At 36.9% G+C, this 26,415-nt stretch overlaps 64 non-coding genes and 1 pseudogene across 64 annotated transcripts; all 65 read left to right on the top strand.

Annotated features, from left to right (window-relative positions):
- The first annotated feature begins 211 nt into the window (after positions 1-211).
- LOC144846284 (5S ribosomal RNA) lies at positions 212-330 on the top strand. Its single transcript, XR_013612907.1, has one exon. It is a non-coding gene; the product is annotated as a 5S ribosomal RNA (ribosomal RNA).
- Positions 331-448: 118 nt separating this feature from the next.
- LOC144846285 (5S ribosomal RNA) lies at positions 449-567 on the top strand. Its single transcript, XR_013612908.1, has one exon. It is a non-coding gene; the product is annotated as a 5S ribosomal RNA (ribosomal RNA).
- Positions 568-685: 118 nt separating this feature from the next.
- LOC144846286 (5S ribosomal RNA) lies at positions 686-804 on the top strand. Its single transcript, XR_013612909.1, has one exon. It is a non-coding gene; the product is annotated as a 5S ribosomal RNA (ribosomal RNA).
- A 276-nt stretch (positions 805-1,080) lies between these two features.
- Positions 1,081-1,199, top strand: LOC144846287 (5S ribosomal RNA). Its single transcript, XR_013612910.1, has one exon. It is a non-coding gene; the product is annotated as a 5S ribosomal RNA (ribosomal RNA).
- Positions 1,200-1,785: 586 nt separating this feature from the next.
- On the top strand, positions 1,786-1,904 carry LOC144846973 (5S ribosomal RNA). Its single transcript, XR_013613550.1, has one exon. It is a non-coding gene; the product is annotated as a 5S ribosomal RNA (ribosomal RNA).
- A 238-nt stretch (positions 1,905-2,142) lies between these two features.
- Positions 2,143-2,261, top strand: LOC144846288 (5S ribosomal RNA). The gene has a single exon (XR_013612911.1). It is a non-coding gene; the product is annotated as a 5S ribosomal RNA (ribosomal RNA).
- Positions 2,262-2,379: 118 nt separating this feature from the next.
- Positions 2,380-2,498, top strand: LOC144846290 (5S ribosomal RNA). The gene has a single exon (XR_013612913.1). It is a non-coding gene; the product is annotated as a 5S ribosomal RNA (ribosomal RNA).
- Positions 2,499-2,616: 118 nt separating this feature from the next.
- On the top strand, positions 2,617-2,735 carry LOC144846291 (5S ribosomal RNA). Its single transcript, XR_013612914.1, has one exon. It is a non-coding gene; the product is annotated as a 5S ribosomal RNA (ribosomal RNA).
- Positions 2,736-3,318: 583 nt separating this feature from the next.
- Positions 3,319-3,437, top strand: LOC144847007 (5S ribosomal RNA). The gene has a single exon (XR_013613583.1). It is a non-coding gene; the product is annotated as a 5S ribosomal RNA (ribosomal RNA).
- Positions 3,438-3,675: 238 nt separating this feature from the next.
- LOC144846292 (5S ribosomal RNA) lies at positions 3,676-3,794 on the top strand. Its single transcript, XR_013612915.1, has one exon. It is a non-coding gene; the product is annotated as a 5S ribosomal RNA (ribosomal RNA).
- A 237-nt stretch (positions 3,795-4,031) lies between these two features.
- LOC144846293 (5S ribosomal RNA) lies at positions 4,032-4,150 on the top strand. Its single transcript, XR_013612916.1, has one exon. It is a non-coding gene; the product is annotated as a 5S ribosomal RNA (ribosomal RNA).
- Positions 4,151-4,268: 118 nt separating this feature from the next.
- Positions 4,269-4,387, top strand: LOC144846294 (5S ribosomal RNA). Its single transcript, XR_013612917.1, has one exon. It is a non-coding gene; the product is annotated as a 5S ribosomal RNA (ribosomal RNA).
- A 276-nt stretch (positions 4,388-4,663) lies between these two features.
- On the top strand, positions 4,664-4,782 carry LOC144846295 (5S ribosomal RNA). Its single transcript, XR_013612918.1, has one exon. It is a non-coding gene; the product is annotated as a 5S ribosomal RNA (ribosomal RNA).
- A 586-nt stretch (positions 4,783-5,368) lies between these two features.
- On the top strand, positions 5,369-5,487 carry LOC144846974 (5S ribosomal RNA). Its single transcript, XR_013613551.1, has one exon. It is a non-coding gene; the product is annotated as a 5S ribosomal RNA (ribosomal RNA).
- Positions 5,488-5,725: 238 nt separating this feature from the next.
- LOC144846296 (5S ribosomal RNA) lies at positions 5,726-5,844 on the top strand. The gene has a single exon (XR_013612919.1). It is a non-coding gene; the product is annotated as a 5S ribosomal RNA (ribosomal RNA).
- A 118-nt stretch (positions 5,845-5,962) lies between these two features.
- Positions 5,963-6,081, top strand: LOC144846297 (5S ribosomal RNA). Its single transcript, XR_013612920.1, has one exon. It is a non-coding gene; the product is annotated as a 5S ribosomal RNA (ribosomal RNA).
- Positions 6,082-6,664: 583 nt separating this feature from the next.
- LOC144846975 (5S ribosomal RNA) lies at positions 6,665-6,783 on the top strand. Its single transcript, XR_013613552.1, has one exon. It is a non-coding gene; the product is annotated as a 5S ribosomal RNA (ribosomal RNA).
- A 238-nt stretch (positions 6,784-7,021) lies between these two features.
- Positions 7,022-7,140, top strand: LOC144846299 (5S ribosomal RNA). Its single transcript, XR_013612921.1, has one exon. It is a non-coding gene; the product is annotated as a 5S ribosomal RNA (ribosomal RNA).
- Positions 7,141-7,378: 238 nt separating this feature from the next.
- LOC144846300 (5S ribosomal RNA) lies at positions 7,379-7,497 on the top strand. The gene has a single exon (XR_013612922.1). It is a non-coding gene; the product is annotated as a 5S ribosomal RNA (ribosomal RNA).
- Positions 7,498-7,615: 118 nt separating this feature from the next.
- On the top strand, positions 7,616-7,734 carry LOC144846302 (5S ribosomal RNA). The gene has a single exon (XR_013612924.1). It is a non-coding gene; the product is annotated as a 5S ribosomal RNA (ribosomal RNA).
- Positions 7,735-7,973: 239 nt separating this feature from the next.
- Positions 7,974-8,092, top strand: LOC144846303 (5S ribosomal RNA). Its single transcript, XR_013612925.1, has one exon. It is a non-coding gene; the product is annotated as a 5S ribosomal RNA (ribosomal RNA).
- Positions 8,093-8,330: 238 nt separating this feature from the next.
- On the top strand, positions 8,331-8,449 carry LOC144846304 (5S ribosomal RNA). Its single transcript, XR_013612926.1, has one exon. It is a non-coding gene; the product is annotated as a 5S ribosomal RNA (ribosomal RNA).
- A 238-nt stretch (positions 8,450-8,687) lies between these two features.
- On the top strand, positions 8,688-8,806 carry LOC144846305 (5S ribosomal RNA). Its single transcript, XR_013612927.1, has one exon. It is a non-coding gene; the product is annotated as a 5S ribosomal RNA (ribosomal RNA).
- Positions 8,807-8,924: 118 nt separating this feature from the next.
- LOC144846647 (5S ribosomal RNA) lies at positions 8,925-9,043 on the top strand. Its single transcript, XR_013613257.1, has one exon. It is a non-coding gene; the product is annotated as a 5S ribosomal RNA (ribosomal RNA).
- Positions 9,044-9,626: 583 nt separating this feature from the next.
- LOC144847019 (5S ribosomal RNA) lies at positions 9,627-9,745 on the top strand. The gene has a single exon (XR_013613594.1). It is a non-coding gene; the product is annotated as a 5S ribosomal RNA (ribosomal RNA).
- A 238-nt stretch (positions 9,746-9,983) lies between these two features.
- On the top strand, positions 9,984-10,102 carry LOC144846306 (5S ribosomal RNA). Its single transcript, XR_013612928.1, has one exon. It is a non-coding gene; the product is annotated as a 5S ribosomal RNA (ribosomal RNA).
- Positions 10,103-10,340: 238 nt separating this feature from the next.
- Positions 10,341-10,459, top strand: LOC144846307 (5S ribosomal RNA). The gene has a single exon (XR_013612929.1). It is a non-coding gene; the product is annotated as a 5S ribosomal RNA (ribosomal RNA).
- Positions 10,460-10,577: 118 nt separating this feature from the next.
- LOC144846308 (5S ribosomal RNA) lies at positions 10,578-10,696 on the top strand. Its single transcript, XR_013612930.1, has one exon. It is a non-coding gene; the product is annotated as a 5S ribosomal RNA (ribosomal RNA).
- Positions 10,697-11,279: 583 nt separating this feature from the next.
- LOC144847029 (5S ribosomal RNA) lies at positions 11,280-11,398 on the top strand. Its single transcript, XR_013613604.1, has one exon. It is a non-coding gene; the product is annotated as a 5S ribosomal RNA (ribosomal RNA).
- Positions 11,399-11,636: 238 nt separating this feature from the next.
- LOC144846309 (5S ribosomal RNA) lies at positions 11,637-11,755 on the top strand. Its single transcript, XR_013612931.1, has one exon. It is a non-coding gene; the product is annotated as a 5S ribosomal RNA (ribosomal RNA).
- A 118-nt stretch (positions 11,756-11,873) lies between these two features.
- Positions 11,874-11,992, top strand: LOC144846310 (5S ribosomal RNA). Its single transcript, XR_013612932.1, has one exon. It is a non-coding gene; the product is annotated as a 5S ribosomal RNA (ribosomal RNA).
- A 583-nt stretch (positions 11,993-12,575) lies between these two features.
- LOC144846976 (5S ribosomal RNA) lies at positions 12,576-12,694 on the top strand. Its single transcript, XR_013613553.1, has one exon. It is a non-coding gene; the product is annotated as a 5S ribosomal RNA (ribosomal RNA).
- Positions 12,695-12,932: 238 nt separating this feature from the next.
- Positions 12,933-13,051, top strand: LOC144846311 (5S ribosomal RNA). Its single transcript, XR_013612933.1, has one exon. It is a non-coding gene; the product is annotated as a 5S ribosomal RNA (ribosomal RNA).
- Positions 13,052-13,289: 238 nt separating this feature from the next.
- On the top strand, positions 13,290-13,408 carry LOC144846313 (5S ribosomal RNA). The gene has a single exon (XR_013612936.1). It is a non-coding gene; the product is annotated as a 5S ribosomal RNA (ribosomal RNA).
- A 118-nt stretch (positions 13,409-13,526) lies between these two features.
- LOC144846314 (5S ribosomal RNA) lies at positions 13,527-13,645 on the top strand. The gene has a single exon (XR_013612937.1). It is a non-coding gene; the product is annotated as a 5S ribosomal RNA (ribosomal RNA).
- A 583-nt stretch (positions 13,646-14,228) lies between these two features.
- Positions 14,229-14,347, top strand: LOC144847030 (5S ribosomal RNA). The gene has a single exon (XR_013613605.1). It is a non-coding gene; the product is annotated as a 5S ribosomal RNA (ribosomal RNA).
- A 238-nt stretch (positions 14,348-14,585) lies between these two features.
- On the top strand, positions 14,586-14,704 carry LOC144846315 (5S ribosomal RNA). Its single transcript, XR_013612938.1, has one exon. It is a non-coding gene; the product is annotated as a 5S ribosomal RNA (ribosomal RNA).
- A 238-nt stretch (positions 14,705-14,942) lies between these two features.
- On the top strand, positions 14,943-15,061 carry LOC144846316 (5S ribosomal RNA). Its single transcript, XR_013612939.1, has one exon. It is a non-coding gene; the product is annotated as a 5S ribosomal RNA (ribosomal RNA).
- Positions 15,062-15,642: 581 nt separating this feature from the next.
- On the top strand, positions 15,643-15,761 carry LOC144847042 (5S ribosomal RNA). Its single transcript, XR_013613616.1, has one exon. It is a non-coding gene; the product is annotated as a 5S ribosomal RNA (ribosomal RNA).
- Positions 15,762-15,999: 238 nt separating this feature from the next.
- On the top strand, positions 16,000-16,118 carry LOC144846317 (5S ribosomal RNA). The gene has a single exon (XR_013612940.1). It is a non-coding gene; the product is annotated as a 5S ribosomal RNA (ribosomal RNA).
- Positions 16,119-16,236: 118 nt separating this feature from the next.
- LOC144846486 (5S ribosomal RNA) lies at positions 16,237-16,355 on the top strand. Its single transcript, XR_013613102.1, has one exon. It is a non-coding gene; the product is annotated as a 5S ribosomal RNA (ribosomal RNA).
- A 238-nt stretch (positions 16,356-16,593) lies between these two features.
- On the top strand, positions 16,594-16,712 carry LOC144846462 (5S ribosomal RNA). Its single transcript, XR_013613080.1, has one exon. It is a non-coding gene; the product is annotated as a 5S ribosomal RNA (ribosomal RNA).
- A 118-nt stretch (positions 16,713-16,830) lies between these two features.
- On the top strand, positions 16,831-16,949 carry LOC144846318 (5S ribosomal RNA). Its single transcript, XR_013612941.1, has one exon. It is a non-coding gene; the product is annotated as a 5S ribosomal RNA (ribosomal RNA).
- A 238-nt stretch (positions 16,950-17,187) lies between these two features.
- LOC144846320 (5S ribosomal RNA) lies at positions 17,188-17,306 on the top strand. The gene has a single exon (XR_013612942.1). It is a non-coding gene; the product is annotated as a 5S ribosomal RNA (ribosomal RNA).
- A 238-nt stretch (positions 17,307-17,544) lies between these two features.
- LOC144846321 (5S ribosomal RNA) lies at positions 17,545-17,663 on the top strand. The gene has a single exon (XR_013612943.1). It is a non-coding gene; the product is annotated as a 5S ribosomal RNA (ribosomal RNA).
- Positions 17,664-17,781: 118 nt separating this feature from the next.
- LOC144846648 (5S ribosomal RNA) lies at positions 17,782-17,900 on the top strand. Its single transcript, XR_013613258.1, has one exon. It is a non-coding gene; the product is annotated as a 5S ribosomal RNA (ribosomal RNA).
- A 583-nt stretch (positions 17,901-18,483) lies between these two features.
- Positions 18,484-18,602, top strand: LOC144847053 (5S ribosomal RNA). The gene has a single exon (XR_013613627.1). It is a non-coding gene; the product is annotated as a 5S ribosomal RNA (ribosomal RNA).
- Positions 18,603-18,840: 238 nt separating this feature from the next.
- On the top strand, positions 18,841-18,959 carry LOC144846322 (5S ribosomal RNA). Its single transcript, XR_013612944.1, has one exon. It is a non-coding gene; the product is annotated as a 5S ribosomal RNA (ribosomal RNA).
- A 238-nt stretch (positions 18,960-19,197) lies between these two features.
- Positions 19,198-19,316, top strand: LOC144846323 (5S ribosomal RNA). The gene has a single exon (XR_013612945.1). It is a non-coding gene; the product is annotated as a 5S ribosomal RNA (ribosomal RNA).
- Positions 19,317-19,434: 118 nt separating this feature from the next.
- LOC144846325 (5S ribosomal RNA) lies at positions 19,435-19,553 on the top strand. The gene has a single exon (XR_013612947.1). It is a non-coding gene; the product is annotated as a 5S ribosomal RNA (ribosomal RNA).
- A 583-nt stretch (positions 19,554-20,136) lies between these two features.
- Positions 20,137-20,255, top strand: LOC144847031 (5S ribosomal RNA). Its single transcript, XR_013613606.1, has one exon. It is a non-coding gene; the product is annotated as a 5S ribosomal RNA (ribosomal RNA).
- A 238-nt stretch (positions 20,256-20,493) lies between these two features.
- LOC144846326 (5S ribosomal RNA) lies at positions 20,494-20,612 on the top strand. The gene has a single exon (XR_013612948.1). It is a non-coding gene; the product is annotated as a 5S ribosomal RNA (ribosomal RNA).
- A 118-nt stretch (positions 20,613-20,730) lies between these two features.
- Positions 20,731-20,849, top strand: LOC144846327 (5S ribosomal RNA). Its single transcript, XR_013612949.1, has one exon. It is a non-coding gene; the product is annotated as a 5S ribosomal RNA (ribosomal RNA).
- Positions 20,850-21,432: 583 nt separating this feature from the next.
- LOC144846977 (5S ribosomal RNA) lies at positions 21,433-21,551 on the top strand. Its single transcript, XR_013613554.1, has one exon. It is a non-coding gene; the product is annotated as a 5S ribosomal RNA (ribosomal RNA).
- A 238-nt stretch (positions 21,552-21,789) lies between these two features.
- On the top strand, positions 21,790-21,908 carry LOC144846328 (5S ribosomal RNA). Its single transcript, XR_013612950.1, has one exon. It is a non-coding gene; the product is annotated as a 5S ribosomal RNA (ribosomal RNA).
- Positions 21,909-22,146: 238 nt separating this feature from the next.
- Positions 22,147-22,265, top strand: LOC144846329 (5S ribosomal RNA). Its single transcript, XR_013612951.1, has one exon. It is a non-coding gene; the product is annotated as a 5S ribosomal RNA (ribosomal RNA).
- Positions 22,266-22,383: 118 nt separating this feature from the next.
- On the top strand, positions 22,384-22,502 carry LOC144846330 (5S ribosomal RNA). Its single transcript, XR_013612952.1, has one exon. It is a non-coding gene; the product is annotated as a 5S ribosomal RNA (ribosomal RNA).
- A 583-nt stretch (positions 22,503-23,085) lies between these two features.
- LOC144847064 (5S ribosomal RNA) lies at positions 23,086-23,204 on the top strand. The gene has a single exon (XR_013613638.1). It is a non-coding gene; the product is annotated as a 5S ribosomal RNA (ribosomal RNA).
- A 238-nt stretch (positions 23,205-23,442) lies between these two features.
- On the top strand, positions 23,443-23,561 carry LOC144846331 (5S ribosomal RNA). Its single transcript, XR_013612953.1, has one exon. It is a non-coding gene; the product is annotated as a 5S ribosomal RNA (ribosomal RNA).
- Positions 23,562-23,799: 238 nt separating this feature from the next.
- On the top strand, positions 23,800-23,918 carry LOC144846332 (5S ribosomal RNA). Its single transcript, XR_013612954.1, has one exon. It is a non-coding gene; the product is annotated as a 5S ribosomal RNA (ribosomal RNA).
- A 581-nt stretch (positions 23,919-24,499) lies between these two features.
- On the top strand, positions 24,500-24,618 carry LOC144847075 (5S ribosomal RNA). Its single transcript, XR_013613649.1, has one exon. It is a non-coding gene; the product is annotated as a 5S ribosomal RNA (ribosomal RNA).
- Positions 24,619-24,856: 238 nt separating this feature from the next.
- On the top strand, positions 24,857-24,975 carry LOC144846333 (5S ribosomal RNA). Its single transcript, XR_013612955.1, has one exon. It is a non-coding gene; the product is annotated as a 5S ribosomal RNA (ribosomal RNA).
- Positions 24,976-25,093: 118 nt separating this feature from the next.
- On the top strand, positions 25,094-25,212 carry LOC144846488 (5S ribosomal RNA). Its single transcript, XR_013613104.1, has one exon. It is a non-coding gene; the product is annotated as a 5S ribosomal RNA (ribosomal RNA).
- Positions 25,213-25,450: 238 nt separating this feature from the next.
- On the top strand, positions 25,451-25,569 carry LOC144846464 (5S ribosomal RNA). The gene has a single exon (XR_013613082.1). It is a non-coding gene; the product is annotated as a 5S ribosomal RNA (ribosomal RNA).
- Positions 25,570-25,687: 118 nt separating this feature from the next.
- Positions 25,688-25,813, top strand: LOC144846687 (5S ribosomal RNA; annotated as a pseudogene).
- Positions 25,814-26,415: the final 602 nt, after the last annotated feature.

Consider the following 26,415-nt stretch of genomic DNA (forward strand, 5'->3'; position numbering starts at 1 on the left):
AAACAAAGTTTATTTTACCTTTCAATTATGTGTTTCTTGAACAGAAGTGTGTGCAAATACCAAAGTCATGGTTTCAGCAGCTGCTAATTTGAATCCTAGAAAATGTTCTATAATAAATTCCAAAAGTATTAGGTTATAGGATATATGTGTTTGTAGAGATTAAGACAGTGACTATAAGATCTCTATAATCTTGAACCGCAAGTTAACGAATGTCTACAACCATACCACGTTGAAAACACCGGTTCTCGTCCGATCACCGCAGTTAAACAACGTCGGGCCTGGTTAGTACTTGGATGGGAGACCGCCTGGGAATACCTGGTGTCGTAGACCTATGTTTAACTTTTTTAAATTATACTAAACAAAATTTGTTTTACCTTTCAATTATGTTTTTATGACAGTAACAATAAGATCTATCTAAGGTATAATCTTGAACCGCAAGTAACCGAATGTCTACAACCATACCACGTTGAAAACACCGGTTCTCGTCCGATCACCGCAGTTAAACAACGTCGGGCCTGGTTAGTACTTGGATGGGAGACCGCCTGGGAATACCTGGTGTCGTAGACCTATGTTTAACTTTTTTAAATTATACTAAACAAAATTTGTTTTACCTTTCAATTATGTTTTTATGACAGTAACAATAAGATCTATCTAAGGTATAATCTTGAACCGCAAGTAACCGAATGTCTACAACCATACCACGTTGAAAACACCGGTTCTCGTCCGATCACCGCAGTTAAACAACGTCGGGCCTGGTTAGTACTTGGATGGGAGACCGCCTGGGAATACCTGGTGTCGTAGACCTATGTTTAACTTTTTTTTAAATTATACTAAACAAAGTTTATTTTACCTTTCAATTATGTTTTTATGACAGTAACTATAAGATCTATCTAAGGTATAATCTTGGTACCTGGTTAGTACTTGGATGGGAGACCGCCTGGGAATACCTGGTGTCGTAGACCTATGTTTAACTTTTTTAAATTATACTAAACAAAATTTGTTTTACCTTTCAATTATGTTTTTATGACAGTAACAATAAGATCTATCTAAGGTATAATCTTGAACCGCAAGTAACCGAATGTCTACAACCATACCACGTTGAAAACACCGGTTCTCGTCCGATCACCGCAGTTAAACAACGTCGGGCCTGGTTAGTACTTGGATGGGAGACCGCCTGGGAATACCTGGTGTCGTAGACCTATGTTTAACTTTTTTTTAAATTATACTAAACAAAGTTTATTTTACCTTTCAATTATGTTTTTATGACAGTAACTATAAGATCTATCTAAGGTATAATCTTGAACCGCAAGTAACCGAATGTCTACAACCGTACCAGGTTGCCTGGGAATATCTGGTGTCGTACACCTGTGTTTATCTTTTTAATAATCCTAAAATATAGTCTTTTTTAAATGTTTACATTTTGACAAAATGTGTTTATACTGTTGATGATAGTATAAGTAAATAAATTCAAACTGTAACCGAAGTTAATCGAAAGTTTTTCAACTAAACTGCCTTGAAAACAACGGTTCTCGTCCGATCATTGAAGTTAAACAAGTTGTTGTTCAAAGACATGTTTGTTGTTGTATGTTGCTGCTGTGGTGACCGTACAAACGTCACTGTACTACGCGGGCGTCCACTTGTGTGCGCGTTTGCTTCTTAGCAACAAAGCGGCCTGAAGCTTTTGTACATGCCGCTATTGTGTTATGCTTCTTTGTACTACAGTGTTATTGTTTCTTTTATATTGTCTTTTTATTAATTAAAAAACGCCCAACTCAGTAACCGAATGTCTACGACCATACCACGTTGACAACACCGGTTCTCGTCCGATCACCGCAGTTAAACAACGTCGGGCCTGGTTAGTACTTGGATGGGAGACCGCCTGGGAATACCTGGTGTCGTAGACCTATGTTTAACTTTTTTTAAATTATACTAAACAAAGTTTATTTTACCTTTCAATTATGTGTTTCTTGAACAGAAGTGTGTGCAAATACCAAAGTCATGGTTTCAGCAGCTGCTAATTTGAATCCTAGAAAATGTTCTATAATAAATTCCAAAAGTATTAGGTTATAGGATATATGTGTTTGTAGAGATTAAGACAGTGACTATAAGATCTCTATAATCTTGAACCGCAAGTTAACGAATGTCTACAACCATACCACGTTGAAAACACCGGTTCTCGTCCGATCACCGCAGTTAAACAACGTCGGGCCTGGTTAGTACTTGGATGGGAGACCGCCTGGGAATACCTGGTGTCGTAGACCTATGTTTAACTTTTTTAAATTATACTAAACAAAATTTGTTTTACCTTTCAATTATGTTTTTATGACAGTAACAATAAGATCTATCTAAGGTATAATCTTGAACCGCAAGTAACCGAATGTCTACAACCATACCACGTTGAAAACACCGGTTCTCGTCCGATCACCGCAGTTAAACAACGTCGGGCCTGGTTAGTACTTGGATGGGAGACCGCCTGGGAATACCTGGTGTCGTAGACCTATGTTTAACTTTTTTAAATTATACTAAACAAAATTTGTTTTACCTTTCAATTATGTTTTTATGACAGTAACAATAAGATCTATCTAAGGTATAATCTTGAACCGCAAGTAACCGAATGTCTACAACCATACCACGTTGAAAACACCGGTTCTCGTCCGATCACCGCAGTTAAACAACGTCGGGCCTGGTTAGTACTTGGATGGGAGACCGCCTGGGAATACCTGGTGTCGTAGACCTATGTTTAACTTTTTTTAAAATTATACTAAACAAAGTTTATTTTACCTTTCAATTATGTTGTTATGACAGTAACTATAAGATCTATCTAAGGTATAATCTTGAACCGCAAGTAACCGAATGTCTACAACCGTACCAGGTTGCCTGGGAATATCTGGTGTCGTACACCTGTGTTTATCTTTTTAATAATCCTCAAATATAGTCTTTTTTAAATGTTTACATTTTGACAAAATGTGTTTATACTGTTGATGATAGTATAAGTAAATAAATTCAAACTGTAACCGAAGTTAATCGAAAGTTTTTCAACTAAACTGCCTTGAAAACAACGGTTCTCGTCCGATCATTGAAGTTAAACAAGTTGTTGTTCAAAGACATGTTTGTTGTTGTATGTTGCTGCTGTGGTGACCGTACAAACGTCACTGTACTACGCGGGCGTCCACTTGTGTGCGCGTTTGCTTCTTAGCAACAAAGCGGCCTGAAGCTTTTGTACATGCCGCTATTGTGTTATGCTTCTTTGTACAGTGTTATTGTTTCTTTTATATTATCTTTTTATTAATTAAAAAACGCCCAACTCAGTAACCGAATGTCTACGACCATACCACGTTGAAAACACCGGTTCTCGTCCGATCACCGCAGTTAAACAACGTCGGGCCTGGTTAGTACTTGGATGGGAGACCGCCTGGGAATACCTGGTGTCGTAGACCTATGTTTAACTTTTTTTAAATTATACTAAACAAAGTTTATTTTACCTTTCAATTATGTGTTTCTTGAACAGAAGTGTGTGCAAATACCAAAGTCATGGTTTCAGCAGCTGCTAATTTGAATCCTAGAAAATGTTCTATAATAAATTCCAAAAGTATTAGGTTATAGGATATATGTGTTTGTAGAGATTAAGACAGTGACTATAAGATCTCTATAATCTTGAACCGCAAGTTAACGAATGTCTACAACCATACCACGTTGAAAACACCGGTTCTCGTCCGATCACCGCAGTTAAACAACGTCGGGCCTGGTTAGTACTTGGATGGGAGACCGCCTGGGAATACCTGGTGTCGTAGACCTATGTTTAACTTTTTTAAATTATACTAAACAAAATTTGTTTTACCTTTCAATTATGTGTTTCTTGAACAGAAGTGTGTGCAAATACCAAAGTCATGGTTTCAGCAGCTGCTAATTTGAATCCTAGAAAATGTTCTATAATAAATTCCAAAAGTATTAGGTTATAGGATATATGTGTTTGTAGAGATTAAGACAGTGACTATAAGATCTCTATAATCTTGAACCGCAAGTTAGCGAATGTCTACAACCATACCACGTTGAAAACACCGGTTCTCGTCCGATCACCGCAGTTAAACAACGTCGGGCCTGGTTAGTACTTGGATGGGAGACCGCCTGGGAATACCTGGTGTCGTAGACCTATGTTTAACTTTTTTAAATTATACTAAACAAAATTTGTTTTACCTTTCAATTATGTTTTTATGACAGTAACAATAAGATCTATCTAAAGTATAATCTTGAACCGCAAGTAACCGAATGTCTACAACCATACCACGTTGAAAACACCGGTTCTCGTCCGATCACCGCAGTTAAACAACGTCGGGCCTGGTTAGTACTTGGATGGGAGACCGCCTGGGAATACCTGGTGTCGTAGACCTATGTTTAACTTTTTTTTAATTTATACTAAACAAAGTTTATTTTACCTTTCAATTATGTTTTTATGACAGTAACTATAAGATCTATCTAAGGTATAATCTTGGTACCTGGTTAGTACTTGGATGGGAGACCGCCTGGGAATACCTGGTGTCGTAGACCTATGTTTAACTTTTTTAAATTATACTAAACAAAATTTGTTTTACCTTTCAATTATGTTTTTATGACAGTAACAATAAGATCTATCTAAGGTATAATCTTGAACCGCAAGTAACCGAATGTCTACAACCATACCACGTTGAAAACACCGGTTCTCGTCCGATCACCGCAGTTAAACAACGTCGGGCCTGGTTAGTACTTGGATGGGAGACCGCCTGGGAATACCTGGTGTCGTAGACCTATGTTTAACTTTTTTTTAAATTATACTAAACAAAGTTTATTTTACCTTTCAATTATGTTTTTATGACAGTAACTATAAGATCTATCTAAGGTATAATCTTGAACCGCAAGTAACCGAATGTCTACAACCGTACCAGGTTGCCTGGGAATATCTGGTGTCGTACACCTGTGTTTATCTTTTTAATAATCCTAAAATATAGTCTTTTTTAAATGTTTACATTTTGACAAAATGTGTTTATACTGTTGATGATAGTATAAGTAAATAAATTCAAACTGTAACCGAAGTTAATCGAAAGTTTTTCAACTAAACTGCCTTGAAAACAACGGTTCTCGTCCGATCATTGAAGTTAAACAAGTTGTTGTTCAAAGACATGTTTGTTGTTGTATGTTGCTGCTGTGGTGACCGTACAAACGTCACTGTACTACGCGGGCGTCCACTTGTGTGCGCGTTTGCTTCTTAGCAACAAAGCGGCCTGAAGCTTTTGTACATGCCGCTATTGTGTTATGCTTCTTTGTACTACAGTGTTATTGTTTCTTTTATATTGTCTTTTTATTAATTAAAAAACGCCCAACTCAGTAACCGAATGTCTACGACCATACCACGTTGACAACACCGGTTCTCGTCCGATCACCGCAGTTAAACAACGTCGGGCCTGGTTAGTACTTGGATGGGAGACCGCCTGGGAATACCTGGTGTCGTAGACCTATGTTTAACTTTTTTTAAATTATACTAAACAAAGTTTATTTTACCTTTCAATTATGTGTTTCTTGAACAGAAGTGTGTGCAAATACCAAAGTCATGGTTTCAGCAGCTGCTAATTTGAATCCTAGAAAATGTTCTATAATAAATTCCAAAAGTATTAGGTTATAGGATATATGTGTTTGTAGAGATTAAGACAGTGACTATAAGATCTCTATAATCTTGAACCGCAAGTTAACGAATGTCTACAACCATACCACGTTGAAAACACCGGTTCTCGTCCGATCACCGCAGTTAAACAACGTCGGGCCTGGTTAGTACTTGGATGGGAGACCGCCTGGGAATACCTGGTGTCGTAGACCTATGTTTAACTTTTTTAAATTATACTAAACAAAATTTGTTTTACCTTTCAATTATGTTTTTATGACAGTAACAATAAGATCTATCTAAGGTATAATCTTGAACCGCAAGTAACCGAATGTCTACAACCATACCACGTTGAAAACACCGGTTCTCGTCCGATCACCGCAGTTAAACAACGTCGGGCCTGGTTAGTACTTGGATGGGAGACCGCCTGGGAATACCTGGTGTCGTAGACCTATGTTTAACTTTTTTTTAAATTATACTAAACAAAGTTTATTTTACCTTTCAATTATGTTTTTATGACAGTAACTATAAGATCTATCTAAGGTATAATCTTGAACCGCAAGTAACCGAATGTCTACAACCGTACCAGGTTGTCTGGGAATATCTGGTGTCGTACACCTGTGTTTATCTTTTTAATAATCCTAAAATATAGTCTTTTTTAAATGTTTACATTTTGACAAAATGTGTTTATACTGTTGATGATAGTATAAGTAAATAAATTCAAACTGTAACCGAAGTTAATCGAAAGTTTTTCAACTAAACTGCCTTGAAAACAACGGTTCTCGTCCGATCATTGAAGTTAAACAAGTTGTTGTTCAAAGACATGTTTGTTGTTGTATGTTGCTGCTGTGGTGACCGTACAAACGTCACTGTACTACGCGGGCGTCCACTTGTGTGCGCGTTTGCTTCTTAGCAACAAAGCGGCCTGAAGCTTTTGTACATGCCGCTATTGTGTTATGCTTCTTTGTACAGTGTTATTGTTTCTTTTATATTGTCTTTTTATTAATTAAAAAACGCCCAACTCAGTAACCGAATGTCTACGACCATACCACGTTGACAACACCGGTTCTCGTCCGATCACCGCAGTTAAACAACGTCGGGCCTGGTTAGTACTTGGATGGGAGACCGCCTGGGAATACCTGGTGTCGTAGACCTATGTTTAACTTTTTTTAAATTATACTAAACAAAGTTTATTTTTCCTTTCAATTATGTGTTTCTTGAACAGAAGTGTGTGCAAATACCAAAGTCATGGTTTCAGCAGCTGCTAATTTGAATCCTAGAAAATGTTCTATAATAAATTCCAAAAGTATTAGGTTATAGGATATATGTGTTTGTAGAGATTAAGACAGTGACTATAAGATCTCTATAATCTTGAACCGCAAGTTAGCGAATGTCTACAACCATACCACGTTGAAAACACCGGTTCTCGTCCGATCACCGCAGTTAAACAACGTCGGGCCTGGTTAGTACTTGGATGGGAGACCGCCTGGGAATACCTGGTGTCGTAGACCTATGTTTAACTTTTTTCAAATTATACTAAACAAAGTTTATTTTACCTTTCAATTATGTGTTTCTTGAACAGAAGTGTGTGCAAATACCAAAGTCATGGTTTCAGCAGCTGCTAATTTGAATCCTAGAAAATGTTCTATAATAAATTCCAAAAGTATTAGGTTATAGGATATATGTGTTTGTAGAGATTAAGACAGTGACTATAAGATCTCTATAATCTTGAACCGCAAGTTAGCGAATGTCTACAACCATACCACGTTGAAAACACCGGTTCTCGTCCGATCACCGCAGTTAAACAACGTCGGGCCTGGTTAGTACTTGGATGGGAGACCGCCTGGGAATACCTGGTGTCGTAGACCTATGTTTAACTTTTTTAAATTATACTAAACAAAATTTGTTTTACCTTTCAATTATGTTTTTATGACAGTAACAATAAGATCTATCTAAGGTATAATCTTGAACCGCAAGTAACCGAATGTCTACAACCATACCACGTTGAAAACACCGGTTCTCGTCCGATCACCGCAGTTAAACAACGTCGGGCCTGGTTAGTACTTGGATGGGAGACCGCCTGGGAATACCTGGTGTCGTAGACCTATGTTTAACTTTTTTTTAAATTATACTAAACAAAGTTTATTTTACCTTTCAATTATGTGTTTCTTGAACAGAAGTGTGTGCAAATACCAAAGTCATGGTTTCAGCAGCTGCTAATTTGAATCCTAGAAAATGTTCTATAATAAATTCCAAAAGTATTAGGTTATAGGATATATGTGTTTGTAGAGATTAAGACAGTGACTATAAGATCTCTATAATCTTGAACCGCAAGTTAACGAATGTCTACAACCATACCACGTTGAAAACACCGGTTCTCGTCCGATCACCGCAGTTAAACAACGTCGGGCCTGGTTAGTACTTGGATGGGAGACCGCCTGGGAATACCTGGTGTCGTAGACCTATGTTTAACTTTTTTTAAATTATACTAAACAAAGTTTATTTTACCTTTCAATTATGTGTTTCTTGAACAGAAGTGTGTGTAAATACCAAAGTCATGGTTTCAGCAGCTGCTAATTTGAATCCTAGAAAATGTTCTATAATAAATTCCAAAAGTATTAGGTTATAGGATATATGTGTTTGTAGAGATTAAGACAGTGACTATAAGATCTCTATAATCTTGAACCGCAAGTTAGCGAATGTCTACAACCATACCACGTTGAAAACACCGGTTCTCGTCCGATCACCGCAGTTAAACAACGTCGGGCCTGGTTAGTACTTGGATGGGAGACCGCCTGGGAATACCTGGTGTCGTAGACCTATGTTTAACTTTTTTTAAATTATACTAAACAAAGTTTATTTTACCTTTCAATTATGTGTTTCTTGAACAGAAGTGTGTGCAAATACCAAAGTCATGGTTTCAGCAGCTGCTAATTTGAATCCTAGAAAATGTTCTATAATAAATTCCAAAAGTATTAGGTTATAGGATATATGTGTTTGTAGAGATTAAGACAGTGACTATAAGATCTCTATAATCTTGAACCGCAAGTTAGCGAATGTCTACAACCATACCACGTTGAAAACACCGGTTCTCGTCCGATCACCGCAGTTAAACAACGTCGGGCCTGGTTAGTACTTGGATGGGAGACCGCCTGGGAATACCTGGTGTCGTAGACCTATGTTTAACTTTTTTAAATTATACTAAACAAAATTTTTTTTACCTTTCAATTATGTTTTTATGACAGTAACAATAAGATCTATCTAAGGTATAATCTTGAACCGCAAGTAACCGAATGTCTACAACCATACCACGTTGAAAACACCGGTGCTCGTCCGATTACCGCAGTTAAACAACGTCGGGCCTGGTTAGTACTTGGATGGGAGACCGCCTGGGAATACCTGGTGTCGTAGACCTATGTTTAACTTTTTTTTAAATTATACTAAACAAAGTTTATTTTACCTTTCAATTATGTTGTTATGACAGTAACTATAAGATCTATCTAAGGTATAATCTTGAACCGCAAGTAACCGAATGTCTACAATCGTACCAGGTTGCCTGGGAATATCTGGTGTCGTACACCTGTGTTTATCTTTTTAATAATCCTCAAATATAGTCTTTTTTAAATGTTTACATTTTGACAAAATGTGTTTATACTGTTGATGATAGTATAAGTAAATAAATTCAAACTGTAACCGAAGTTAATCGAAAGTTTTTCAACTAAACTGCCTTGAAAACAACGGTTCTCGTCCGATCATTGAAGTTAAACAAGTTGTTGTTCAAAGACATGTTTGTTGTTGTATGTTGCTGCTGTGGTGACCGTACAAACGTCACTGTACTACGCGGGCGTCCACTTGTGTGCGCGTTTGCTTCTTAGCAACAAAGCGGCCTGAAGCTTTTGTACATGCCGCTATTGTGTTATGCTTCTTTGTACAGTGTTATTGTTTCTTTTATATTATCTTTTTATTAATTAAAAAACGCCCAACTCAGTAACCGAATGTCTACGACCATACCACGTTGAAAACACCGGTTCTCGTCCGATCACCGCAGTTAAACAACGTCGGGCCTGGTTAGTACTTGGATGGGAGACCGCCTGGGAATACCTGGTGTCGTAGACCTATGTTTAACTTTTTTTAAATTATACTAAACAAAGTTTATTTTACCTTTCAATTATGTGTTTCTTGAACAGAAGTGTGTGCAAATACCAAAGTCATGGTTTCAGCAGCTGCTAATTTGAATCCTAGAAAATGTTCTATAATAAATTCCAAAAGTATTAGGTTATAGGATATATGTGTTTGTAGAGATTAAGACAGTGACTATAAGATCTCTATAATCTTGAACCGCAAGTTAACGAATGTCTACAACCATACCACGTTGAAAACACCGGTTCTCGTCCGATCACCGCAGTTAAACAACGTCGGGCCTGGTTAGTACTTGGATGGGAGACCGCCTGGGAATACCTGGTGTCGTAGACCTATGTTTAACTTTTTTTAAATTATACTAAACAAAGTTTATTTTACCTTTCAATTATGTGTTTCTTGAACAGAAGTGTGTGCAAATACCAAAGTCATGGTTTCAGCAGCTGCTAATTTGAATCCTAGAAAATGTTCTATAATAAATTCCAAAAGTATTAGGTTATAGGATATATGTGTTTGTAGAGATTAAGACAGTGACTATAAGATCTCTATAATCTTGAACCGCAAGTTAGCGAATGTCTACAACCATACCACGTTGAAAACACCGGTTCTCGTCCGATCACCGCAGTTAAACAACGTCGGGCCTGGTTAGTACTTGGATGGGAGACCGCCTGGGAATACCTGGTGTCGTAGACCTATGTTTAACTTTTTTAAATTATACTAAACAAAATTTGTTTTACCTTTCAATTATGTTTTTATGACAGTAACAATAAGATCTATCTAAGGTATAATCTTGAACCGCAAGTAACCGAATGTCTACAACCATACCACGTTGAAAACACCGGTTCTCGTCCGATCACCGCAGTTAAACAACGTCGGGCCTGGTTAGTACTTGGATGGGAGACCGCCTGGGAATACCTGGTGTCGTAGACCTATGTTTAACTTTTTTAAAAATTATACTAAACAAAGTTTATTTTACCTTTCAATTATGTTGTTATGACAGTAACTATAAGATCTATCTAAGGTATAATCTTGAACCGCAAGTAACCGAATGTCTACAACCGTACCAGGTTGCCTGGGAATATCTGGTGTCGTACACCTGTGTTTATCTTTTTAATAATCCTCAAATATAGTCTTTTTTAAATGTTTACATTTTGACAAAATGTGTTTATACTGTTGATGATAGTATAAGTAAATAAATTCAAACTGTAACCGAAGTTAATCGAAAGTTTTTCAACTAAACTGCCTTGAAAACAACGGTTCTCGTCCGATCATTGAAGTTAAACAAGTTGTTGTTCAAAGACATGTTTGTTGTTGTATGTTGCTGCTGTGGTGACCGTACAAACGTCACTGTACTACGCGGGCGTCCACTTGTGTGCGCGTTTGCTTCTTAGCAACAAAGCGGCCTGAAGCTTTTGTACATGCCGCTATTGTGTTATGCTTCTTTGTACAGTGTTATTGTTTCTTTTATATTATCTTTTTATTAATTAAAAAACGCCCAACTCAGTAACCGAATGTCTACGACCATACCACGTTGAAAACACCGGTTCTCGTCCGATCACCGCAGTTAAACAACGTCGGGCCTGGTTAGTACTTGGATGGGAGACCGCCTGGGAATAACTGGTGTCGTAGACCTATGTTTAACTTTTTTTAAATTATACTAAACAAAGTTTATTTTACCTTTCAATTATGTGTTTCTTGAACAGAAGTGTGTGCAAATACCAAAGTCATGGTTTCAGCAGCTGCTAATTTGAATCCTAGAAAATGTTCTATAATAAATTCCAAAAGTATTAGGTTATAGGATATATGTGTTTGTAGAGATTAAGACAGTGACTATAAGATCTCTATAATCTTGAACCGCAAGTTAACGAATGTCTACAACCATACCACGTTGAAAACACCGGTTCTCGTCCGATCACCGCAGTTAAACAACGTCGGGCCTGGTTAGTACTTGGATGGGAGACCGCCTGGGAATACCTGGTGTCGTAGACCTATGTTTAACTTTTTTAAATTATACTAAACAAAATTTGTTTTACCTTTCAATTATGTTTTTATGACAGTAACAATAAGATCTATCTAAGGTATAATCTTGAACCGCAAGTAACCGAATGTCTACAACCATACCACGTTGAAAACACCGGTTCTCGTCCGATCACCGCAGTTAAACAACGTCGGGCCTGGTTAGTACTTGGATGGGAGACCGCCTGGGAATACCTGGTGTCGTAGACCTATGTTTAACTTTTTTTTAAATTATACTAAACAAAGTTTATTTTACCTTTCAATTATGTTTTTATGACAGTAACTATAAGATCTATCTAAGGTATAATCTTGAACCGCAAGTAACCGAATGTCTACAACCGTACCAGGTTGCCTGGGAATATCTGGTGTCGTACACCTGTGTTTATCTTTTTAATAATCCTAAAATATAGTCTTTTTTAAATGTTTAGATTTTGACAAAATGTGTTTATACTGTTGATGATAGTATAAGTAAATAAATTCAAACTGTAACCGAAGTTAATCGAAAGTTTTTCAACTAAACTGCCTTGAAAACAACGGTTCTCGTCCGATCATTGAAGTTAAACAAGTTGTTGTTCAAAGACATGTTTGTTGTTGTATGTTGCTGCTGTGGTGACCGTACAAACGTCACTGTACTACGCGGGCGTCCACTTGTGTGCGCGTTTGCTTCTTAGCAACAAAGCGGCCTGAAGCTTTTGTACATGCCGCTATTGTGTTATGCTTCTTTGTACAGTGTTATTGTTTCTTTTATATTGTCTTTTTATTAATTAAAAAACGCCCAACTCAGTAACCGAATGTCTACGACCATACCACGTTGACAACACCGGTTCTCGTCCGATCACCGCAGTTAAACAACGTCGGGCCTGGTTAGTACTTGGATGGGAGACCGCCTGGGAATACCTGGTGTCGTAGACCTATGTTTAACTTTTTTTAAATTATACTAAACAAAGTTTATTTTTCCTTTCAATTATGTGTTTCTTGAACAGAAGTGTGTGCAAATACCAAAGTCATGGTTTCAGCAGCTGCTAATTTGAATCCTAGAAAATGTTCTATAATAAATTCCAAAAGTATTAGGTTATAGGATATATGTGTTTGTAGAGATTAAGACAGTGACTATAAGATCTCTATAATCTTGAACCGCAAGTTAGCGAATGTCTACAACCATACCACGTTGAAAACACCGGTTCTCGTCCGATCACCGCAGTTAAACAACGTCGGGCCTGGTTAGTACTTGGATGGGAGACCGCCTGGGAATACCTGGTGTCGTAGACCTATGTTTAACTTTTTTCAAATTATACTAAACAAAGTTTATTTTACCTTTCAATTATGTGTTTCTTGAACAGAAGTGTGTGCAAATACCAAAGTCATGGTTTCAGCAGCTGCTAATTTGAATCCTAGAAAATGTTCTATAATAAATTCCAAAAGTATTAGGTTATAGGATATATGTGTTTGTAGAGATTAAGACAGTGACTATAAGATCTCTATAATCTTGAACCGCAAGTTAGCGAATGTCTACAACCATACCACGTTGAAAACACCGGTTCTCGTCCGATCACCGCAGTTAAACAACGTCGGGCCTGGTTAGTACTTGGATGGGAGACCGCCTGGGAATACCTGGTGTCGTAGACCTATGTTTAACTTTTTTAAATTATACTAAACAAAATTTGTTTTACCTTTCAATTATGTTTTTATGACAGTAACAATAAGATCTATCTAAAGTATAATCTTGAACCGCAAGTAACCGAATGTCTACAACCATACCACGTTGAAAACACCGGTTCTCGTCCGATCACCGCAGTTAAACAACGTCGGGCCTGGTTAGTACTTGGATGGGAGACCGCCTGGGAATACCTGGTGTCGTAGACCTATGTTTAACTTTTTTTTTAATTATACTAAACAAAGTTTATTTTACCTTTCAATTATGTTTTTATGACAGTAACTATAAAATCTATCTAAGGTATAATCTTGAACCGCAAGTAACCGAATGTCTACAACCGTACCAGGTTGCCTGGGAATATCTGGTGTCGTACACCTGTGTTTATCTTTTTAATAATCCTAAAATATAGTCTTTTTTAAATGTTTACATTTTGACAAAATGTGTTTATACTGTTGATGATAGTATAAGTAAATAAATTCAAACTGTAACCGAAGTTAATCGAAAGTTTTTCAACTAAACTGCCTTGAAAACAACGGTTCTCGTCCGATCATTGAAGTTAAACAAGTTGTTGTTCAAAGACATGTTTGTTGTTGTATGTTGCTGCTGTGGTGACCGTACAAACGTCACTGTACTACGCGGGCGTCCACTTCTGTGCGCGTTTGCTTCTTAGCAACAAAGCGGCCTGAAGCTTTTGTACATGCCGCTATTGTGTTATGCTTCTTTGTACAGTGTTATTGTTTCTTTTATATTGTCTTTTTATTAATTAAAAAACGCCCAACTCAGTAACCGAATGTCTACGACCATACCACGTTGAAAACACCGGTTCTCGTCCGATCACCGCAGTTAAACAACGTCGGGCCTGGTTAGTACTTGGATGGGAGACCGCCTGGGAATACCTGGTGTCGTAGACCTATGTTTAACTTTTTTTAAATTATACTAAACAAAGTTTATTTTACCTTTCAATTATGTGTTTCTTGAACAGAAGTGTGTGCAAATACCAAAGTCATGGTTTCAGCAGCTGCTAATTTGAATCCTAGAAAATGTTCTATAATAAATTCCAAAAGTATTAGGTTATAGGATATATGTGTTTGTAGAGATTAAGACAGTGACTATAAGATCTCTATAATCTTGAACCGCAAGTTAACGAATGTCTACAACCATACCACGTTGAAAACACCGGTTCTCGTCCGATCACCGCAGTTAAACAACGTCGGGCCTGGTTAGTACTTGGATGGGAGACCGCCTGGGAATACCTGGTGTCGTAGACCTATGTTTAACTTTTTTTAAATTATACTAAACAAAGTTTATTTTACCTTTCAATTATGTGTTTCTTGAACAGAAGTGTGTGCAAATACCAAAGTCATGGTTTCAGCAGCTGCTAATTTGAATCCTAGAAAATGTTCTATAATAAATTCCAAAAGTATTAGGTTATAGGATATATGTGTTTGTAGAGATTAAGACAGTGACTATAAGATCTCTATAATCTTGAACCGCAAGTTAGCGAATGTCTACAACCATACCACGTTGAAAACACCGGTTCTCGTCCGATCACCGCAGTTAAACAACGTCGGGCCTGGTTAGTACTTGGATGGGAGACCGCCTGGGAATACCTGGTGTCGTAGACCTATGTTTAACTTTTTTAAATTATACTAAACAAAATTTGTTTTACCTTTCAATTATGTTTTTATGACAGTAACAATAAGATCTATCTAAGGTATAATCTTGAACCGCAAGTAACCGAATGTCTACAACCGTACCAGGTTGCCTGGGAATATCTGGTGTCGTACACCTGTGTTTATCTTTTTAATAATCCTAAAATATAGTCTTTTTTAAATGTTTACATTTTGACAAAATGTGTTTATACTGTTGATGATAGTATAAGTAAATAAATTCAAACTGTAACCGAAGTTAATCGAAAGTTTTTCAACTAAACTGCCTTGAAAACAATGGTTCTCGTCCGATCATTGAAGTTAAACAAGTTGTTGTTCAAAGACATGTTTGTTGTTGTATGTTGCTGCTGTGGTGACCGTACAAACGTCACTGTACTACGCGGGCGTCCACTTGTGTGCGCGTTTGCTTCTTAGCAACAAAGCGGCCTGAAGCTTTTGTACATGCCGCTATTGTGTTATGCTTCTTTGTACAGTGTTATTGTTTCTTTTATATTGTCTTTTTATTAATTAAAAAACGCCCAACTCAGTAACCGAATGTCTACGACCATACCACGTTGAAAACACCGGTTCTCGTCCGATCACCGCAGTTAAACAACGTCGGGCCTGGTTAGTACTTGGATGGGAGACCGCCTGGGAATACCTGGTGTCGTAGACCTATGTTTAACTTTTTTTAAATTATACTAAACAAAGTTTATTTTACCTTTCAATTATGTGTTTCTTGAACAGAAGTGTGTGCAAATACCAAAGTCATGGTTTCAGCAGCTGCTAATTTGAATCCTAGAAAATGTTCTATAATAAATTCCAAAAGTATTAGGTTATAGGATATATGTGTTTGTAGAGATTAAGACAGTGACTATAAGATCTCTATAATCTTGAACCGCAAGTTAACGAATGTCTACAACCATACCACGTTGAAAACACCGGTTCTCGTCCGATCACCGCAGTTAAACAACGTCGGGCCTGGTTAGTACTTGGATGGGAGACCGCCTGGGAATACCTGGTGTCGTAGACCTATGTTTAACTTTTTTAAATTATACTAAACAAAATTTGTTTTACCTTTCAATTATGTTTTTATGACAGTAACAATAAGATCTATCTAAGGTATAATCTTGAACCGCAAGTAACCAAATGTCTACAACCATACCACGTTGACAACACCGGTTCTCGTCCGATCACCGCAGTTAAACAACGTCGGGCCTGGTTAGTACTTGGATGGGAGACCGCCTGGGAATACCTGGTGTCGTAGACCTATGTTTAACTTTTTTTAAATTATACTAAACAAAGTTTATTTTACCTTTCAATTATGTGTTTCTTGAACAGAAGTGTGTGCAAATACCAAAGTCATGGTTTCAGCAGCTGCTAATTTGAATCCTAGAAAATGTTCTATAATAAATTCCAAAAGTATTAGGTTATAGGATATATGTGTTTGTAGAGATTAAGACAGTGACTATAAGATCTCTATAATCTTGAACCGCAAGTTAGCGAATGTCTACAACCATACCACGTTGAAAACACCGGTTCTCGTCCGATCACCGCAGTTAATCAACGTCGGGCCTGGTTAGTACTTGGATGGGAGACCGCCTGGGAATACCTGGTGTCGTAGACCTATGTTTAACTTTTTTAAATTATACTAAACAAAATTTGTTTTACCTTTCAATTATGTTTTTATGACAGTAACAATAAGATCTATCTAAGGTATAATCTTGAACCGCAAGTAACCGAATGTCTACAACCATACCACGTTGAAAACACCGGTTCTCGTCCGATCACCGCAGTTAAACAACGTCGGGCCTGGTTAGTACTTGGATGGGAGACCGCCTGGGAATACCTGGTGTCGTAGACCTATGTTTAACTTTTTTTAAATTATACTAAACAAAGTTTATTTTACCTTTCAATTATGTGTTTCTTGAACAGAAGTGTGTGTAAATACCAAAGTCATGGTTTCAGCAGCTGCTAATTTGAATCCTAGAAAATGTTCTATAATAAATTCCAAAAGTATTAGGTTATAGGATATATGTGTTTGTAGAGATTAAGACAGTGACTATAAGATCTCTATAATCTTGAACCGCAAGTTAGCGAATGTCTACAACCATACCACGTTGAAAACACCGGTTCTCGTCCGATCACCGCAGTTAAACAACGTCGGGCCTGGTTAGTACTTGGATGGGAGACCGCCTGGGAATACCTGGTGTCGTAGACCTATGTTTAACTTTTTTTAAATTATACTAAACAAAGTTTATTTTACCTTTCAATTATGTGTTTCTTGAACAGAAGTGTGTGCAAATACCAAAGTCATGGTTTCAGCAGCTGCTAATTTGAATCCTAGAAAATGTTCTATAATAAATTCCAAAAGTATTAGGTTATAGGATATATGTGTTTGTAGAGATTAAGACAGTGACTATAAGATCTCTATAATCTTGAACCGCAAGTTAGCGAATGTCTACAACCATACCACGTTGAAAACACCGGTTCTCGTCCGATCACCGCAGTTAAACAACGTCGGGCCTGGTTAGTACTTGGATGGGAGACCGCCTGGGAATACCTGGTGTCGTAGACCTATGTTTAACTTTTTTAAATTATACTAAACAAAATTTTTTTTACCTTTCAATTATGTTTTTATGACAGTAACAATAAGATCTATCTAAGGTATAATCTTGAACCGCAAGTAACCGAATGTCTACAACCATACCACGTTGAAAACACCGGTGCTCGTCCGATTACCGCAGTTAAACAACGTCGGGCCTGGTTAGTACTTGGATGGGAGACCGCCTGGGAATACCTGGTGTCGTAGACCTATGTTTAACTTTTTTTTAAATTATACTAAACAAAGTTTATTTTACCTTTCAATTATGTTGTTATGACAGTAACTATAAGATCTATCTAAGGTATAATCTTGAACCGCAAGTAACCGAATGTCTACAATCGTACCAGGTTGCCTGGGAATATCTGGTGTCGTACACCTGTGTTTATCTTTTTAATAATCCTCAAATATAGTCTTTTTTAAATGTTTACATTTTGACAAAATGTGTTTATACTGTTGATGATAGTATAAGTAAATAAATTCAAACTGTAACCGAAGTTAATCGAAAGTTTTTCAACTAAACTGCCTTGAAAACAACGGTTCTCGTCCGATCATTGAAGTTAAACAAGTTGTTGTTCAAAGACATGTTTGTTGTTGTATGTTGCTGCTGTGGTGACCGTACAAACGTCACTGTACTACGCGGGCGTCCACTTGTGTGCGCGTTTGCTTCTTAGCAACAAAGCGGCCTGAAGCTTTTGTACATGCCGCTATTGTGTTATGCTTCTTTGTACAGTGTTATTGTTTCTTTTATATTATCTTTTTATTAATTAAAAAACGCCCAACTCAGTAACCGAATGTCTACGACCATACCACGTTGAAAACACCGGTTCTCGTCCGATCACCGCAGTTAAACAACGTCGGGCCTGGTTAGTACTTGGATGGGAGACCGCCTGGGAATACCTGGTGTCGTAGACCTATGTTTAACTTTTTTTAAATTATACTAAACAAAGTTTATTTTACCTTTCAATTATGTGTTTCTTGAACAGAAGTGTGTGCAAATACCAAAGTCATGGTTTCAGCAGCTGCTAATTTGAATCCTAGAAAATGTTCTATAATAAATTCCAAAAGTATTAGGTTATAGGATATATGTGTTTGTAGAGATTAAGACAGTGACTATAAGATCTCTATAATCTTGAACCGCAAGTTAACGAATGTCTACAACCATACCACGTTGAAAACACCGGTTCTCGTCCGATCACCGCAGTTAAACAACGTCGGGCCTGGTTAGTACTTGGATGGGAGACCGCCTGGGAATACCTGGTGTCGTAGACCTATGTTTAACTTTTTTTAAATTATACTAAACAAAGTTTATTTTACCTTTCAATTATGTGTTTCTTGAACAGAAGTGTGTGCAAATACCAAAGTCATGGTTTCAGCAGCTGCTAATTTGAATCCTAGAAAATGTTCTATAATAAATTCCAAAAGTATTAGGTTATAGGATATATGTGTTTGTAGAGATTAAGACAGTGACTATAAGATCTCTATAATCTTGAACCGCAAGTTAGCGAATGTCTACAACCATACCACGTTGAAAACACCGGTTCTCGTCCGATCACCGCAGTTAAACAACGTCGGGCCTGGTTAGTACTTGGATGGGAGACCGCCTGGGAATACCTGGTGTCGTAGACCTATGTTTAACTTTTTTAAATTATACTAAACAAAATTTGTTTTACCTTTCAATTATGTTTTTATGACAGTAACAATAAGATCTATCTAAGGTATAATCTTGAACCGCAAGTAACCGAATGTCTACAACCATACCACGTTGAAAACACCGGTTCTCGTCCGATCACCGCAGTTAAACAACGTCGGGCCTGGTTAGTACTTGGATGGGAGACCGCCTGGGAATACCTGGTGTCGTAGACCTATGTTTAACTTTTTTAAAAATTATACTAAACAAAGTTTATTTTACCTTTCAATTATGTTGTTATGACAGTAACTATAAGATCTATCTAAGGTATAATCTTGAACCGCAAGTAACCGAATGTCTACAACCGTACCAGGTTGCCTGGGAATATCTGGTGTCGTACACCTGTGTTTATCTTTTTAATAATCCTCAAATATAGTCTTTTTTAAATGTTTACATTTTGACAAAATGTGTTTATACTGTTGATGATAGTATAAGTAAATAAATTCAAACTGTAACCGAAGTTAATCGAAAGTTTTTCAACTAAACTGCCTTGAAAACAACGGTTCTCGTCCGATCATTGAAGTTAAACAAGTTGTTGTTCAAAGACATGTTTGTTGTTGTATGTTGCTGCTGTGGTGACCGTACAAACGTCACTGTACTACGCGGGCGTCCACTTGTGTGCGCGTTTGCTTCTTAGCAACAAAGCGGCCTGAAGCTTTTGTACATGCCGCTATTGTGTTATGCTTCTTTGTACAGTGTTATTGTTTCTTTTATATTATCTTTTTATTAATTAAAAAACGCCCAACTCAGTAACCGAATGTCTACGACCATACCACGTTGAAAACACCGGTTCTCGTCCGATCACCGCAGTTAAACAACGTCGGGCCTGGTTAGTACTTGGATGGGAGACCGCCTGGGAATAACTGGTGTCGTAGACCTATGTTTAACTTTTTTTAAATTATACTAAACAAAGTTTATTTTACCTTTCAATTATGTGTTTCTTGAACAGAAGTGTGTGCAAATACCAAAGTCATGGTTTCAGCAGCTGCTAATTTGAATCCTAGAAAATGTTCTATAATAAATTCCAAAAGTATTAGGTTATAGGATATATGTGTTTGTAGAGATTAAGACAGTGACTATAAGATCTCTATAATCTTGAACCGCAAGTTAACGAATGTCTACAACCATACCACGTTGAAAACACCGGTTCTCGTCCGATCACCGCAGTTAAACAACGTCGGGCCTGGTTAGTACTTGGATGGGAGACCGCCTGGGAATACCTGGTGTCGTAGACCTATGTTTAACTTTTTTAAATTATACTAAACAAAATTTGTTTTACCTTTCAATTATGTTTTTATGACAGTAACAATAAGATCTATCTAAGGTATAATCTTGAACCGCAAGTAACCGAATGTCTACAACCATACCACGTTGAAAACACCGGTTCTCGTCCGATCACCGCAGTTAAACAACGTCGGGCCTGGTTAGTACTTGGATGGGAGACCGCCTGGGAATACCTGGTGTCGTAGACCTATGTTTAACTTTTTTTTAAATTATACTAAACAAAGTTTATTTTACCTTTCAATTATGTTTTTATGACAGTAACTATAAGATCTATCTAAGGTATAATCTTGAACCGCAAGTAACCGAATGTCTACAACCGTACCAGGTTGCCTGGGAATATCTGGTGTCGTACACCTGTGTTTATCTTTTTAATAATCCTAAAATATAGTCTTTTTTAAATGTTTAGATTTTGACAAAATGTGTTTATACTGTTGATGATAGTATAAGTAAATAAATTCAAACTGTAACCGAAGTTAATCGAAAGTTTTTCAACTAAACTGCCTTGAAAACAACGGTTCTCGTCCGATCATTGAAGTTAAACAAGTTGTTGTTCAAAGACATGTTTGTTGTTGTATGTTGCTGCTGTGGTGACCGTACAAACGTCACTGTACTACGCGGGCGTCCACTTGTGTGCGCGTTTGCTTCTTAGCAACAAAGCGGCCTGAAGCTTTTGTACATGCCGCTATTGTGTTATGCTTCTTTGTACAGTGTTATTGTTTCTTTTATATTGTCTTTTTATTAATTAAAAAACGCCCAACTCAGTAACCGAATGTCTACGACCATACCACGTTGACAACACCGGTTCTCGTCCGATCACCGCAGTTAAACAACGTCGGGCCTGGTTAGTACTTGGATGGGAGACCGCCTGGGAATACCTGGTGTCGTAGACCTATGTTTAACTTTTTTTAAATTATACTAAACAAAGTTTATTTTTCCTTTCAATTATGTGTTTCTTGAACAGAAGTGTGTGCAAATACCAAAGTCATGGTTTCAGCAGCTGCTAATTTGAATCCTAGAAAATGTTCTATAATAAATTCCAAAAGTATTAGGTTATAGGATATATGTGTTTGTAGAGATTAAGACAGTGACTATAAGATCTCTATAATCTTGAACCGCAAGTTAGCGAATGTCTACAACCATACCACGTTGAAAACACCGGTTCTCGTCCGATCACCGCAGTTAAACAACGTCGGGCCTGGTTAGTACTTGGATGGGAGACCGCCTGGGAATACCTGGTGTCGTAGACCTATGTTTAACTTTTTTCAAATTATACTAAACAAAGTTTATTTTACCTTTCAATTATGTGTTTCTTGAACAGAAGTGTGTGCAAATACCAAAGTCATGGTTTCAGCAGCTGCTAATTTGAATCCTAGAAAATGTTCTATAATAAATTCCAAAAGTATTAGGTTATAGGATATATGTGTTTGTAGAGATTAAGACAGTGACTATAAGATCTCTATAATCTTGAACCGCAAGTTAGCGAATGTCTACAACCATACCACGTTGAAAACACCGGTTCTCGTCCGATCACCGCAGTTAAACAACGTCGGGCCTGGTTAGTACTTGGATGGGAGACCGCCTGGGAATACCTGGTGTCGTAGACCTATGTTTAACTTTTTTAAATTATACTAAACAAAATTTGTTTTACCTTTCAATTATGTTTTTATGACAGTAACAATAAGATCTATCTAAAGTATAATCTTGAACCGCAAGTAACCGAATGTCTACAACCATACCACGTTGAAAACACCGGTTCTCGTCCGATCACCGCAGTTAAACAACGTCGGGCCTGGTTAGTACTTGGATGGGAGACCGCCTGGGAATACCTGGTGTCGTAGACCTATGTTTAACTTTTTTTTTAATTATACTAAACAAAGTTTATTTTACCTTTCAATTATGTTTTTATGACAGTAACTATAAAATCTATCTAAGGTATAATCTTGAACCGCAAGTAACCGAATGTCTACAACCGTACCAGGTTGCCTGGGAATATCTGGTGTCGTACACCTGTGTTTATCTTTTTAATAATCCTAAAATATAGTCTTTTTTAAATGTTTACATTTTGACAAAATGTGTTTATACTGTTGATGATAGTATAAGTAAATAAATTCAAACTGTAACCGAAGTTAATCGAAAGTTTTTCAACTAAACTGCCTTGAAAACAACGGTTCTCGTCCGATCATTGAAGTTAAACAAGTTGTTGTTCAAAGACATGTTTGTTGTTGTATGTTGCTGCTGTGGTGACCGTACAAACGTCACTGTACTACGCGGGCGTCCACTTCTGTGCGCGTTTGCTTCTTAGCAACAAAGCGGCCTGAAGCTTTTGTACATGCCGCTATTGTGTTATGCTTCTTTGTACAGTGTTATTGTTTCTTTTATATTGTCTTTTTATTAATTAAAAAACGCCCAACTCAGTAACCGAATGTCTACGACCATACCACGTTGAAAACACCGGTTCTCGTCCGATCACCGCAGTTAAACAACGTCGGGCCTGGTTAGTACTTGGATGGGAGACCGCCTGGGAATACCTGGTGTCGTAGACCTATGTTTAACTTTTTTTAAATTATACTAAACAAAGTTTATTTTACCTTTCAATTATGTGTTTCTTGAACAGAAGTGTGTGCAAATACCAAAGTCATGGTTTCAGCAGCTGCTAATTTGAATCCTAGAAAATGTTCTATAATAAATTCCAAAAGTATTAGGTTATAGGATATATGTGTTTGTAGAGATTAAGACAGTGACTATAAGATCTCTATAATCTTGAACCGCAAGTTAACGAATGTCTACAACCATACCACGTTGAAAACACCGGTTCTCGTCCGATCACCGCAGTTAAACAACGTCGGGCCTGGTTAGTACTTGGATGGGAGACCGCCTGGGAATACCTGGTGTCGTAGACCTATGTTTAACTTTTTTTAAATTATACTAAACAAAGTTTATTTTACCTTTCAATTATGTGTTTCTTGAACAGAAGTGTGTGCAAATACCAAAGTCATGGTTTCAGCAGCTGCTAATTTGAATCCTAGAAAATGTTCTATAATAAATTCCAAAAGTATTAGGTTATAGGATATATGTGTTTGTAGAGATTAAGACAGTGACTATAAGATCTCTATAATCTTGAACCGCAAGTTAGCGAATGTCTACAACCATACCACGTTGAAAACACCGGTTCTCGTCCGATCACCGCAGTTAAACAACGTCGGGCCTGGTTAGTACTTGGATGGGAGACCGCCTGGGAATACCTGGTGTCGTAGACCTATGTTTAACTTTTTTAAATTATACTAAACAAAATTTGTTTTACCTTTCAATTATGTTTTTATGACAGTAACAATAAGATCTATCTAAGGTATAATCTTGAACCGCAAGTAACCGAATGTCTACAACCGTACCAGGTTGCCTGGGAATATCTGGTGTCGTACACCTGTGTTTATCTTTTTAATAATCCTAAAATATAGTCTTTTTTAAATGTTTACATTTTGACAAAATGTGTTTATACTGTTGATGATAGTATAAGTAAATAAATTCAAACTGTAACCGAAGTTAATCGAAAGTTTTTCAACTAAACTGCCTTGAAAACAATGGTTCTCGTCCGATCATTGAAGTTAAACAAGTTGTTGTTCAAAGACATGTTTGTTGTTGTATGTTGCTGCTGTGGTGACCGTACAAACGTCACTGTACTACGCGGGCGTCCACTTGTGTGCGCGTTTGCTTCTTAGCAACAAAGCGGCCTGAAGCTTTTGTACATGCCGCTATTGTGTTATGCTTCTTTGTACAGTGTTATTGTTTCTTTTATATTGTCTTTTTATTAATTAAAAAACGCCCAACTCAGTAACCGAATGTCTACGACCATACCACGTTGAAAACACCGGTTCTCGTCCGATCACCGCAGTTAAACAACGTCGGGCCTGGTTAGTACTTGGATGGGAGACCGCCTGGGAATACCTGGTGTCGTAGACCTATGTTTAACTTTTTTTAAATTATACTAAACAAAGTTTATTTTACCTTTCAATTATGTGTTTCTTGAACAGAAGTGTGTGCAAATACCAAAGTCATGGTTTCAGCAGCTGCTAATTTGAATCCTAGAAAATGTTCTATAATAAATTCCAAAAGTATTAGGTTATAGGATATATGTGTTTGTAGAGATTAAGACAGTGACTATAAGATCTCTATAATCTTGAACCGCAAGTTAACGAATGTCTACAACCATACCACGTTGAAAACACCGGTTCTCGTCCGATCACCGCAGTTAAACAACGTCGGGCCTGGTTAGTACTTGGATGGGAGACCGCCTGGGAATACCTGGTGTCGTAGACCTATGTTTAACTTTTTTAAATTATACTAAACAAAATTTGTTTTACCTTTCAATTATGTTTTTATGACAGTAACAATAAGATCTATCTAAGGTATAATCTTGAACCGCAAGTAACCAAATGTCTACAACCATACCACGTTGACAACACCGGTTCTCGTCCGATCACCGCAGTTAAACAACGTCGGGCCTGGTTAGTACTTGGATGGGAGACCGCCTGGGAATACCTGGTGTCGTAGACCTATGTTTAACTTTTTTTAAATTATACTAAACAAAGTTTATTTTACCTTTCAATTATGTGTTTCTTGAACAGAAGTGTGTGCAAATACCAAAGTCATGGTTTCAGCAGCTGCTAATTTGAATCCTAGAAAATGTTCTATAATAAATTCCAAAAGTATTAGGTTATAGGATATATGTGTTTGTAGAGATTAAGACAGTGACTATAAGATCTCTATAATCTTGAACCGCAAGTTAGCGAATGTCTACAACCATACCACGTTGAAAACACCGGTTCTCGTCCGATCACCGCAGTTAATCAACGTCGGGCCTGGTTAGTACTTGGATGGGAGACCGCCTGGGAATACCTGGTGTCGTAGACCTATGTTTAACTTTTTTAAATTATACTAAACAAAATTTTTTTTACCTTTCAATTATGTTTTTATGACAGTAACAATAAGATCTATCTAAGGTATAATCTTGAACCGCAAGTAACCGAATGTCTACAACCATACCACGTTGAAAACACCGGTTCTCGTCCGATCACCGCAGTTAAACAACGTCGGGCCTGGTTAGTACTTGGATGGGAGACCGCCTGGGAACCCTTACAAAAAAGTTCTATAGAATTCTATAGAGTTCTATAGAACATTTTATAGAGCTCTATGGTATTCTATAGAAGTACAAAATTTCTATAGAAACATATTTCAATTTCTATAGAATTTATTTTGTGTCTATAGAATGTTTCTTTTTTTCTATAGAACCTATAATTTTATAGAATTTCTATAGAATTTATTTATGAATTTATATATGTGATTAATACATTGTCTCACCATTATTGAAAGATCATGGAATGAAGTGGATTGATAATTACATTTTTATTTTGCCAATAACAATTTTTTTTTTCATCGCTTACAAAAAATTATATGATAAGCAATTTTGCATGTAAAAGAATAGGATTTTTCTTTACCAGTTTATAGATTGTTGAAAATCAAATTAAAATCTGGACAAAATACAGAAAAACAATATAACACTTTTCTGTAGAAATTCTATGAAATCTCTATAGAATTTTGATAGAGATTTTATTCAATCATTCTATAGAAAATCTATAAACGAATTCTATAGAATATTTGATATAAATTCTATTTATTTGATTTGACAAAATTTGAACAAATTTTGTTTTTATAATTTTTGTAATTAACATGAACCAATTATCATTGTGTACTTGAATT

This window comes from Antedon bifida, chromosome 6 (genome assembly GCF_963402885.1).
Source record: "Antedon bifida chromosome 6, ecAntBifi1.1, whole genome shotgun sequence".
In the NCBI taxonomy this organism is placed as follows: domain Eukaryota; kingdom Metazoa; phylum Echinodermata; class Crinoidea; order Comatulida; family Antedonidae; genus Antedon; species Antedon bifida.